General features: G+C 38.4%; 1 protein-coding gene across 1 annotated transcript in view; it reads left to right on the top strand.

The window, feature by feature from the left end:
• The window catches only part of LOC123877618 (dopamine receptor 1-like), a 125879-nt gene that overhangs the window by 31644 nt on the left and 80762 nt on the right, over positions 1-13473 (top strand). The window lies entirely within an intron of this gene.

Below are 13473 nucleotides of genomic sequence, written 5' to 3'. Positions count from 1 at the left end.
GGATTTGGCTGTATGGAATGAAGATAGTTTATACGCCGATTTAACACTCAAGTTACTTTTCATCCCGGAAAACTAAAGAGTTCCCGCGGGATTAAAAATCTATATCCACGCGGACAAAGTTGCGGATATCGTCTAGTAATTGAATAAGGCTGCTTGTTATTTACCTACGAATTATTGATCTAAACAGGTGTAAATTAAAAATTTATAACACCCCCGACAAGTGAAGGTTACAGTAACTAGAAAAGAGCTCATAACTTTCAAACTGTTGAACCGATTTTCTTGGATTATAGCTAAGAACACTCGCAATCAAGCCACCTTTCAAACAAAAAAACTATAGTAAATCGGTTCATTAGTTTAGGAGCTACAATGCCACAGATACACAGATACACACGACAAACTTATAACACCCCTCTTTTTGGGTCGGGACTTAAAAACTAAATAGGTACTTCCGGTACTTACATTTTAAATTAGTAACCAACTTAGGAATACCGTACACATTCCTCTGATAACAAAGTTAAAACGTTGTAATACCTATTCCCAGGAAATTTCCAGAGTTTCAAATTCACATGATATGTACAAGTTAATTTGATTACAGAACTTTACATTGTTCGTGAGGTAACCACCAAAATGAGGCCAGAGTTTAATTTCAAAAGGACCTAAATAATTTATCACCGTTTCAAAATCGAGATAAGTAATTGTTTTTTTAGGGTTACGTACCTCAAAAGGAAAAACGGAACCCTTATAGGATCAGTTTGTTGTCCGTCTGTCTGTCCGTCCGTCCGTCCGTCGTGTTTGTCAAGAAAACTACAGGATACTTCCTGTTGACCTAGAATCATGAAATTTGGCAGGTAGGTAGGTCTTATAGCACAAGTACGGGAATAAATGTAAAAACCGCTTATTTGTGTTTACATTATTAAAATATGTTTCAATTTTCAAAGTAAGATAACTATACCAAGTGGGGTATCATATGAAAGGGCTTTACTTGTACATTCTAAAACAGGTTTTTATTTATTTTTATGTGTGATAGTTTTTGATATATCGTGCAAAATGTTGGAAAAATACTCGAGTACGGAACCCTCAGTGCGCGAGTCTGACTCGCACTTGGCTGGTTTTTTTCTTGTGAAATAAATAACTGTCCTGTCACATAAAAATACTTGTCCTCTCTGTCTGGCTGACTGATCTATCAACGCACAGTCTAGCCACTGGGATAACCTGAAAGTAAAATAGAAAAGATGTCGGCCGCATATAGTTCGCGACAAGTCGACATGACAATAGGGGTGTGAGGCGGGGGGACGCCCCGCACACAGGCATAGCGCTTGGGCTATCCCTCACCGGGTTAAGAGGGCGCTCTCCGTCACTCGTTTCATACAATTGTAGTTCCAATTTCATTTGAATATTAAGCAACCAAAGTTCATGAAATTTTGCAGACATATTCTAGAAACTAATATCTATGTCTGTGGTTTTCCAGATTTCTGTTAAAATATTTGGTTTCAAAGTTACGTGGTCTTAAAAATTTTCATACAAATCTTTGAGCGCCTGTAATTTTAAAACTACATATTTTTAGAAAAATCTAAAACACCACAGACACAGATATTAGTTTCTAGAATATGTCTGCAAAATTTCATGGACTTTGGTTGCTTAATATTCAAATGAAATTGGAACTACGATTGTATGAAACGAGTGACGGAGAGAGCCCTGTTAACGCGGAGGCTGTGCGGGTCGTCCCTACCCTGATTGTCATGTCGGCATGTCGCGGGTGTTATAAGTTTGGCGTGTGTATCTGTGTATCTGTCTTTGGCATCGTAGCTCCTAAACTAATGAACCGATTTTAATTTAGTTTTTTTTTGTTTGAAAGGTGGCTTGTTCGAGAGTGTTCTTAGCTATAATCCAAGAAAATCGGTTCAGCTGTTTGAAAGTTATCAGCTCTTTTCTAGTTACTGTAACCTTCACTTGTGGGAGTGTTATACATTTTTAATTTACACTTGTAAGCAATTAAATATCATTTGCTTTGACGGTGAAGGAAAATATCGTGAGGAAACCTGCATGCCTGAGAGTTCTCTATAGTGTGTTTAAAGGTGGGTAAGTCTGTCGATGCGCACTTGGCCAGCGTGGTAGTCCATGGCCAAACCTTTCTCTTTCTGAGAGGAGACCCGTGCTCAGTAGTGAGCTGGCAATGCGTTGATAATAATTAAAATAGAAAAACCGGATCCTGAATACTACTAACATTAAATAAAAACTTCTAGAAAAGTTCTTAGTTCGAAAGTTGTGAAAACGAGTATAAAAGTGCCAAGTTACGTAATCCCTTTTACTCGTGAAACAAGTACTAACCAAGGGACTTTTCAATTTTACACTTTAATACTACCAACTTCTACTAACTTTGGAAAATGTGCGCTACATTTTATGTTCGAAGTTTTTTAATCAATAACTGAATTGCATGAACGTTGCGGTCGAAATAAAGACGGAAAAGTACTTTTGATCAAAATCGTTTAGCTGCAAGCGTTATTTTTAACCGACTTCCAAAAAAGGAGGAGGTTCTCAATTCGTCGGAACCTTTTTTTCATAATCGACGGTCTTACTGTACAAAATCGCAAGTCCGCCCATACGAGTATATGGAGTGGATACTGTCAAGTCTGACCTGAGGGCAGGAGCACCCCAGTACTAACTCCTTCCATTTGATCGAATCCTAAGGCGGGCTGTTCGACTTGTGGACCATCCCAAACTAACCGGCTCTTTGGAAAGCCTGGAGCACCGCAGAGACGTAAGCTCTCTTTGCGTGTTCTACCGCCTTTATAATGGGTAGTGCTCTGAAGAATGGTTTGACCTCATTCCACCCTCCTTTTTCTACAACCGCACCGCACGCCACCGCAAGCAATTTCACGCTCACCACCTGGGTGCTTGGTACACTTCCACCGCCCGTGTCTGGTGATCCTCCTGCTCGTTTGCTCGCTATTTTTATTTAAAAAAATTAAAGAAGCGTTCATCATCATTATCATTATCAACCGATAGAAGTTCACAGCTGGACATGATATGTCTTTTTTAGGGTCTCTCACAAGCCTCCCAGCAACTCTGTCCACCTATCGTATTAGTACTATCTCCTTGTTGTCTATCAAATCTTTGAAAAGAGCAACCGCCGAGTTTCTTGCTGGTTCTTCTCGGTAGGAAAGGCATTCCAAACCAGTGGTAGATGCTTTTGACGATTCAAAAGAACTTGCAAAAGTCTAATTGAATAAAAATATTTTGAATTTTGAATTTTGAATTTTCACCAAAGGTTGCCTAGTGGACATTGCGAATCGAAAGAGATGTGATGATAATGAATCATTAAAAACTTTAGAGCGGTTACGCAGTCATCCGATCCGAGTTCGTGAAAATACGGATATAAAAAAACTCGGACCGAACTCGGATATTGCTTACGCACTAATCTGATCTCTGATCCAAATCTAAGGGCCGGCCCACATATGGCGGAGCGCAGCGCAGAGCATGCCCGCGAAGTTTTCTAATCGCGTATCACATTACGCGAATTTCTACCAGAGAACGCGCGAGAACGCGCGGGACTGCGCGTGGACGCGCGAGTATCCGCACGGATGCACAATTGATTGTAGATATTATTCCAATAAGGACAATGTCGATAATATTTTGACCGTGAAAAATGCTCTGCGCTGCGCTCCGCCATATGTGCGCCGGCCCTAAGCTATTTAATGGTCATCTTTGAGATATCTACGTCATAGTCCGATTTGAATCCGAGATATTCTCACGGATGACGGACAGAACTCGGATGACGGAAGTCGGAGCGAGTGCGTAAGCTACCATACAAATAATTCTATGACTACTTCGGAACGTATTTTCACGGATTCGGATTGGATGCAGTGCGTAGATGCTCTAACCGTCTTTCCGTTGTGGTAGCTAGGTACCAACTTAAAACTAAGCCTTGGCTTTTAGATTCAAGGCGTTATTTTGTTTGTAAAATAATTATATTCTCAAAATAATTTATGAGTTTCAATCAAGCGTTTAATATATCACTGTCAAGTTACATCAAACGAGATGTTCCGTTGATTGTTACAAAGCTGTTATCAGGAGATCTCTCATAATCTTACCGTTCAAGTATAATGCTGAAAACTGAAAACAATTCAATGGAAACTACCTACATATATTTGACATATTTATTTAAACATCTTTATTGCTTAACTAGATGATGCCCGCAGCTTCGCCCGCGTAGATTAGTCAGATCCCCTGAAGCATCAGGATTGAGGAGTTGGAATCCAATTTTTTTATGCAACAATGTCGCAAGGTTCCTCTATCGATTAAAAAAAAATACGCAAATTAGTTTAGAAATCTCGGAGATATCAGTGTACTCGTACATAGGTAGAAAAACACAACTCCTCCATTTTTGAAAGTCGACTAAAAAAGTAACCTATGTTACTCCTTACTCGCGTGGATTTAGGCTTTCTAAAATCCCGTGGAAACTCTTTGATTCGCCGGTATACAAAGTAGCCTATATCTGTATCCTCTCTGGGATACAAGCTGCCTCTGTTACAAACTATACTAGTCGATGCCCGCGATTTCGTCTACATCGATCTAGGTTTGTAAGAATGCTGTGAAAACTGTAGTTGGGCCGTGAAAAGCTAGCAGAGACAGACAGACACACTTCGCATTTATAATATTTATGGATATCTCACAGTCTTCTTTTGAAATCTTTGCAATCTATGTTTCTTTTCAAATCTTAAATTAGACTTGAAGGAAATAATTTTGAAAGGAAATCTTTTTTTGAATACAAAAAGGGTCACGAGCGTAAACTGAGCCATGATTTTCGTGAAAAGGATCTTGAATAGCAAGATTTGTAAATTGTGAATGTATAAATATATTAGTTATGTACAGTTCTGGCTTTAAGATCCTTAAAAAACTTTTACACAAGTAGGAAAATGTTGAAAATCTTTGAAAAGAAATACGTAAGAACTTTCCCAGTCCATGTTGCTTGAAACTACTCTTACAACCGTGGTAACGTGGATTGAAATTAAATTGAATGAATTATTAATTTATTTAATAAATGTAGGTACAATATATTGAAATAATGTATGATGAGCCTTATTTTACCACTATAATTCAACCGCACTAGTGCGATTTTTATACAGTTTTCGAAAACATAGATTCGTTTGTTTGGTTGGTGACTCAAAACGTCCACCGAGTTTTTTTTGTCTCTGTCATTTGTATGGGATTATATAACACAGAGAGCCCTATACTATCTTCTCTTCGTGGATAATATATAGGAAAAGTTTGACCCGTCTGTGAGCCAACCCCTGCATTTACCTCTAAATTGGTTATCAAATTGTAATCAATAGAGATACCTAGGCTATGATCGAAAATTAATACGGGTGTAATTTTCAAGTTCGAACTATCGGATTCTAAAGGCCAGCGCATACGGACGGAGTGGACAAGAGACGAATTTTTTAATAATAATAATATCTTATGGCCACTAGTCCCACTTGCTTCTCACCATCGCTCATCGCGGATTTTTTTAATTTTATTTTTACCTGTTGCTATTTATATTACAACATCTTTAACACTAATTTATAATATTCTTATCTAATTTCAACTTAACTTAAACCTAGTTTTTTGCCAAGGTCCAACTGATGTTCATCCTCTATCGTTGCATTTTCACATCTTACGACGACACATCGCTGAATTTTGGTCCTGGAAAATCAAAGAGTTTCCATAACATTTTTAAAAACCACTCCATTTTATCGATTTTCAAAGATTTTTCACGGGATTTAAAAAAAAACGGAAATCCACATGGACCGTCGCGGACATTATTTAGTAGTATCTAAATATTAGTAGGTTTGAGTTATTGTCAAGAAAGATGCCAGAACTCGGCTCCACTCTTTTCTGCGAGTGTGCGTTGTACATTATTATAAACTGTATCCAAGTTTAGTAGTCCCCAATTAAAACGGATAGAAAGCAATTAGTTCTAATAACTAATATTAAACGATAGATTTCTCTTGGGCATCGTAACTATGAATTATATCTATTTCTTGCTAATTGAGGAGTTTATTATTCATTATAGACTTCCTAATTTTCAAGTTATTTTATATACAGTAAGTTTTTATGACTGATATTACTATTACTGAAAATATTGGAGCACTAGATGAACCGAGAAGAACCAGCAAGAAACTCGGCAGTTGCTCTTTTCAAGTGTTCAATTTACCATAATAATGTGCCATACTGTACTTACTATACAAGCAATTGCAGCCCCGCGCATTGCTGGAGCGAGTCAAATCGATTTTTTTGTCATTTACATAATCTTCGATTGTGATAAGCTGTGATAGCCTAGTGGTTAGAACGTCCGCCTACTAATCGGAGGTCGGGGGTTCGATCCCGGGCGCGCACCACTAACTTTTCAGTTATGTGCGTTTTAAGCAATTAAATATCACTTGCTTTAACGGTGAAGGAAAACATCGTGAGGAAACCTGCATGCCTGAGAGTTCTCCATGTTCTCAAAGGTGTGTGAAGTCTGCCAATCCGCATTGGGCCAGCGTGGCAGACTATGGCCTAAACCCTTCTCATTCTGAGAGGAGACCCGTACTCAGTAGTGGGGCGGAAATGGGTTGATCATGATGATATGCTTTTTTCAGGAGCATACTTTTAATAGATTTTTTAAACTTGTGTAAAGGCAAGTCTTAAATTGACTGTGGAATTTTATTATAAAACTAGAGGATACCCGCGACTTCGTCCGCATAATTCAGGTTTTTAAAATCCCTCGGCAACTGTTTGATTTTCCGGGATAAAATGTCATGTCAATTATTACAGGGACGCAAGCTCGCTCGGTACCAAATTTCATACAAATTGGTTAAGCGGATGGGCCTTTAGGAATTCCGTGGGAACTCTTTGATTTTCCGGGATAAAAAATAGCCTATGTCCGTTCCCGGGGATACAAGCTAACCCTGTACCACATTTCGTCAGAATCGGTTAAACCGTTGGGCCGTGAAAAGGTAGCAGACATAGAGACATACAGACCAACAGACATACTTTCGCATTTATAATATTATATTAGTATAATATTAGTATATTAGTATGGATATTACACTCATTCCCACAAATGACTTTCCCACTTTCCTGAGGCGGAGCGTAGGATCAGCGAGTTGTTTGCTAGCTGTACAGGTGGTGTTGTGCAGGAGCTGTGTTGCAGCGGTGTTGTGTAAGTGGGCTATGACCTTACTTCCGCAACCCGGAAACGGAAGCAAGAATTTCGCGAATGTTATCGCCGCCCTATTCATTTCTTTGTATACCTACCTACGATAAGAGGGCATAAAGAATTTACATTGCACGCAAAGTGATACGTCTTTGCGACGTGCTTCATTTGTTATTCTGTTGTTTAATTTTGCCACTTTTACGAGTTGCTAGTTTTTTACCACTTGGACTAAGGCTGAGATCTATAGAGTGCACTTAGGGTGAGATTATAGCGCACTTTGACTTTGCTTGGACTTAAGATTGAGTTAAAACGAGACAGATTTATGTCAGAGATATACATCTGTCTCGTTTTAACTTTGTCTTCAGTTTAAGCAAAGTCTGAGTGCGCTTTATAGATGTAATGTAATTTTGAACTCTGTAACATAGCCTGTAAGTTTCATATAAGTGGAAATTCCTTTATGGAACTAATAAAAGTCTTAAACCAGAACCAGAAACCAGACCCTTAGACTTTGCTCTGACTTAAGACTTTGTAAAAACGAGACAGCGTTATACCGCTGGCATAAATCTGTCTCGTTTTAACCGAAACTTAAGTCTAAGCAAAGTCAAAGTGCGCTGTTTAGATTTCAGTCTACGTCTGACGTCTAGTCAGCTTTTATTTTGTAAAAGCTGAAAGTTTTTCTGCGTATTGTCCCCAACACAGGGATGAACGATCAGCGACTATGAAATTTGGATTATGGTGGCTTTGGGAATCTCCCACAGATAATAAAGGTGTAAAAAATCTTACGTCAAAGTATAACGTCTATTTTTTAAATGTTTTCTTCGGAATAGAAATCACGTACCATTTGATCGCCATTTGATCACGTGCGATTTCAATTCATTGCCAGACAGTATGGTTGCAAGTTGCAACCCCCTGCCAGACATCTAAGTTTAACAATTTATTAAAGTGTAAGAGCGTCTGGCAGCGGGCAAAGCCAGTATGATCGAAACGTCATAGTCGCTGACCGTTCCTCCCTGTGTTGTTGAAACTTTCAGCTTTTATAAAATAACGGAGGTCTGGCACGCGTGGGCTCCCTCTCTAACTTGTCTATTGTAAGTTGGAACAATTAGGGCATATTTTAATTTCAACTGTTTTAAAAATATGGAGGAAATAAATTTATTTACGAAAATATAAATGGAGGGCGCTGCTCTCACTGAGGGCCGGCGCACATATGGCGGAGCGCAGCGTAGAGCATTTTTCACAGTCAAAATATTATCGACATTGTCCTCATTGAAATAATATCTAAAATCAATTGTGCATCCGTGCGTGCAGTCCCGCGCGTGCTCGCGCATTCTCTGGTAGAAATTCGCGTAATATGTCACGCGATTGGAAAACTTCGCGAGCATGTTCTACACTGCGTTCCACCATATGTGCGCCGGCCCTTAGCTGACTTTTTTTGAAATCGGTTAATAATAAACATATTATTTTATACGCGGATGGGTACCGAAAAGGTGTGAAAAGGGGTTGAAACTTTCAAGCTTTCACACGTTACTGAATAAACATACCCTAATCACGGAATAACACTGAAACCGTTGGAAAACAACCTCCAAGCAGAGTGTTAAACCAACGTTGGACGTGGCGTTAGCAAATATTGGTTCAAAAGTTGGTTTAGTAAAGGGTGGAGTGAGGTTTGATTTTGTCGTGATTTATCGCCGTAGTGGGGAATTTCAAACGCCAGTTTACTCTTACATAACTGCCGGTTTTATGACATAACGAAAAAGCCACCAGATTTCAAATCGAGGAAGTCATATGTTCAGGCAGTTTATTACGAACATTCGAACATTATATCCTTTTACATACCCGTTTTAATTTATTTATGTTTAACTCCAGACACTTTACTTATAAGAAAATTATGTCCATTTCCAAATTCAAGATGGTGGGCATACATTTTTTTTGAAACCACAATATAGTTTATGAGTACAATGACACTTTTTAAGATGCTGATAACGAAAATAATGTATTTTCATTTTCAAATTTAGGTTTGGAGGTCGCTTCGTACAGAACCCTTAAGATTAAGAATAGAATGAGCGTCCCAATAGGCTAAATTTCGTTGCTGGACAGCTTTAGTTCTGGTACCAACTATATCACCAAACAGAAAGTGGCAGTTGTCCTTTGTGCAAGAGCCGGTTCCCACTTGTCGGCTGTCGGGCCCGGATTTTAATCAGATGTTCCAGTGGCAGAATACATTTTATACTAGCTGTGCCCGCGACTTCGTTCGCGTGGAATAGTGACTTTTCGGGCAGCATGTACGTTAAAAATGTTCGCCGTGATTCTTTAAATTGACATAACTTTTTTATTTATAAACCGATTGACATGAAATAAACACTACATGTTAAGTGAAGCTTACTACAATATATTAGTGAAAACCGTATCTAAATCGAATAAGCCGTTTCTGATATTAGCGTGCACAAACACACAGACAAACAGATAAACAGACAAAAAAAAATTAATTACAATTTCGGGTTCGGCATCGATATAATAGCAACCCCTGCTACATTTTTTTATATATTTCCATTGTACAGACACCACTTTTCTACAATTTTATTATATGTATAGATGAAGCTATTTACACTTGTCTGAAACAGATTTTGTGTCGGCGCCTACAAGAAATGTCGGGGCCCGACAGTCGACTAGTGGGCTCGGGCTGTATTCGCTCCACAACGGGTCACCAAACCGCCGATCGATCAATCACGTCGTATTAACGGCTCAGCCTCCCGTTCTACATACTAAATAACGGAATATACGTACCGTTACAGCCACACGTGCATATAACGACGTTTGACCCACTTTTTACTTGACTACGAGAGCGTTACTTGAAAGGTTATAAGTACATACAGGATGTACCCAGAGGCCAGAACGAAGACAGGTGATAGATACTACTGATGATTATTGATAAGATACCATAAAAAAAACCGGCCAAGTGCGAGTCGGACTCGCGCACCGAGGCTTCCGTACTCGGGTATTTTTTTGATATTCTGCACGATAAATCAAAAACTATTATGCATAAAAATAAATTAAAATCTGATTTAGAATGTACAGGTAAAGCCCTTTCATATGATACCCCACTTAGTATAGGTAGTTATCTTACTTTGAAAATTGAAACACATTTTTTTTTTGTGACGTAACCACAAATTCATGGTTTCCTGATTTACCTTTGCGTATGCTATAAGACTTAACTACCTGCCAAATTTCATGATTCTAGGTCAACGGGAAGTACCCTATAGGTTTTCTTGATAGACACGACAGACGGACGGATAGACAGACAGACAAGAAAGTAATCCTATAAGGGTACGCAATCCTAAAAACAAGAAGAAGACGATTGACAGGAGAAAGATTGACATAGAATATTATGTTCGTTGGAACGTGTTATTACCTACTATGCAACGCCGCATCTATTGGATCATTTATATCGCTGATCTACTTATTCCGATTTCTCTGGTGCCAGATTTAATAGCCATTTCATGGGCCATATTTCACCCCCCCTTCTAATTTCTCCTATGAATAGAAATTTATTATAGTTATAAAACAAAGCCGGAGTAATTACGCGCAATAAATTTTACTACTTCTACATATTTACTAGCTGGCCTTTTGGTTAGCAATTACCGTTTAGTGTTACGAGTTTTCTAAAGATGCGTTCACAAAGGTAAACTCAAACTTAAAGCGTTTATTCAAATTGGGTACCATTCTTGTGCCATTGGTGCCATTGTATACTTTTTGACTGTCAATTGTCAAAATTCACGTCACATGTCATTACACGCGATAATCAACTCATACCTACTGTTATGCATGTAGGCGGGTGGCGTATGTCGCATAATGCATGTTGTACCATACAAGTTTGCCTTTTTAGGGTTGCGTACCTCAAAAGGAAAAACGGAACCCTTATAGGATCACTTTGTTGTCTGTCTGTCTGTCAAGAAACCTATAGTGTACTTCCCGTTGACCTAGAATCATGAAATTTGGTAGTTAGGTACGTCTTATAGCACAAGTACAGGAATAAATGTGAAAACCGCGAATTTGTGGTTACATCATTTAAAAAGAAAATTAATATGTGTTTCAATTTTCAAAATAAGATAACTATACCAAGTGGGGTATCATATGAAAGGGATTTACCTGTGCATAAAACAGATTTATATTTATTTTTATGTATAATAATTTTTGATTTACCGTGCAAAATGTTGGAAAAAATACCCGAGTACGGAACCCTCAGTGCGCGAGTCTGACTCGCATTTGACCGGTTTTTTTTGTGAATTATAACAAACTAGAGGATGCCCGCGACTTCGTCCGCGTGGATTTAGGTTTGTAAAGATGCCGTGGAAACTGTTTGATTTTCCGGGATGAAAAAGTTGCCTATGTCAATTACAGGGACGCAAGCTACCTCGGTACCAAACATACGAATCGATCAAGTGGATGAGTATTTAGGAGTCCCGCAGGAACTGTTGGTTTTTCCGGGATAAAAAGTAGCCTATGTCCTTCCCCGGAATGTATCCTAAGTCTGTACAAAATTTCATTAAAATCGGTTCAGCGGTTGAGCCGTGAAAGCGTAGCAGACAGACAGACAGACAGACAGACACACTTTCGCATTTATAATATTAGTATGGATTAAGCTTATGATTCTTTGTATGTCATGACTTCCGCAAAGTAAAGCCTGCTTCTACACAAATGAGATTCTACAAATGATTGATCAGCTTTTAAACAATCAATCAGTCGTACGGAAACAACAGTTATTATGCGCAGGTCAAGTCGGGTTTTAAAAACGTCTATGCTAAATAGATTGAGAATGAAGTACATTGACACCAGAAATGGACAGACAGTCGAACAGAAGTTAAGAAAGTAAGTTAGAAATAAACAATATTGAGGCAGAAAAAAAATATCTGATGTATCTAAATGATTTGTTAGTTGTATCATTTTGTTTTCATATATACTTCTTATAAAATCGTCTAAAATAAAACACTATTATCAAGATGGATAATAGTGTTTTATTGTAGACTAGAGAATGCCCGCGACTTCGTCCGCGTGGATTTAGGTTTTTAAAGATCCCGTGGGAACTGTTTGATTTTCCGGGATGAAATGCCTATATCAATTACAGGGACGCAAGCTACTTCGGTACCAAACATACAAATCGGTTAAGCGGATGGGTTTTTAGTAATCCCGTGGGAACTCTTTGATTTTCCGGGATAAAAAGTAGCCTATATCCGTCCCCGGGATATAAGCTAACCCTGTACCTTTTGTCAGAATCGGTTAAATTGTTGGGCCGTGAAAAGGTTGCAGACAGACAGACAGACGGATAATTGAGCTAACTAGCTTTTGTCCAAGACTTTGTCAATGATACAATATAATATAGTATAGTGAGCATAATATAGCACTCGAGCACAATGTTATAAATCTATCAGTGAAACAATTTTTTTGTAATCAGATGAGTAATTTCTGAGATAAGTTAACTCCAACATCTAAACTACAGATTTTAAAAACATCAGAAATTTCGAAATAAAATAATGGATGAATATTATTGAAGACTAGCTGTGCCCGCGACTTCGTTCGCGTGGAATAGTGACTTATCGGGCAGCATGTACGTTAAAAATGTTCGCCGTGATTCTTTAAATTGACATAACTTTTTTATTTATGAACCGATTGACAAGAAATCTATACTAATAAATAAAATTGGAGTGTCTGTCTGTAATTTCGAAATAACTACCTCATATTAAGCTCATATGGTTATTTGAACGATACCAACACTGAATCACACGTTTTTAAAATTTTTGTCTGTCTGTCTGTCTGTCTGTCTGTCTGTCTGTCTGTCTGTCTGTCTGTCTGTTTGAAAAGGCTAATCTTCGGAATGGCTGGACCGATTTTGACGGGGTTTTCACAGACAAGTAGAGGATTGATCAGGGAGTAACATAGGCTACTTTTTTAACCGACTTTCAAAAAGGGAGTTGTGTTTTTCTTCCTATGTACACCGAAATCTCCGAGATTTCTGAACCGATTTGCGTAATTTTTTTTTAATCGATAGAGGAACTTTGTGACTACTTTCCCACGAGATTTCAGACCCTAAATCCACGCGGGCGAAGCTGCGGGCATCAGCTAGTAAACACTAAATGTTAAGTGAAGCTTACTACATACTACAATATAAGCCGTTTCTGAAATTAGCGTGCACAAACACACAGACAAACAGACAAAAAATAATTAATAACAATTTCGGGTTCGGCATCGATATAATAACAACCCCTGCTACTTTTTTTTTATATATTTCCATTGTACAG

This window comes from Maniola jurtina, chromosome 24 (genome assembly GCF_905333055.1).
Source record: "Maniola jurtina chromosome 24, ilManJurt1.1, whole genome shotgun sequence".
Taxonomy (NCBI): domain Eukaryota; kingdom Metazoa; phylum Arthropoda; class Insecta; order Lepidoptera; family Nymphalidae; genus Maniola; species Maniola jurtina.
This window is presented reverse-complemented; position numbering and strand designations above follow the sequence as displayed.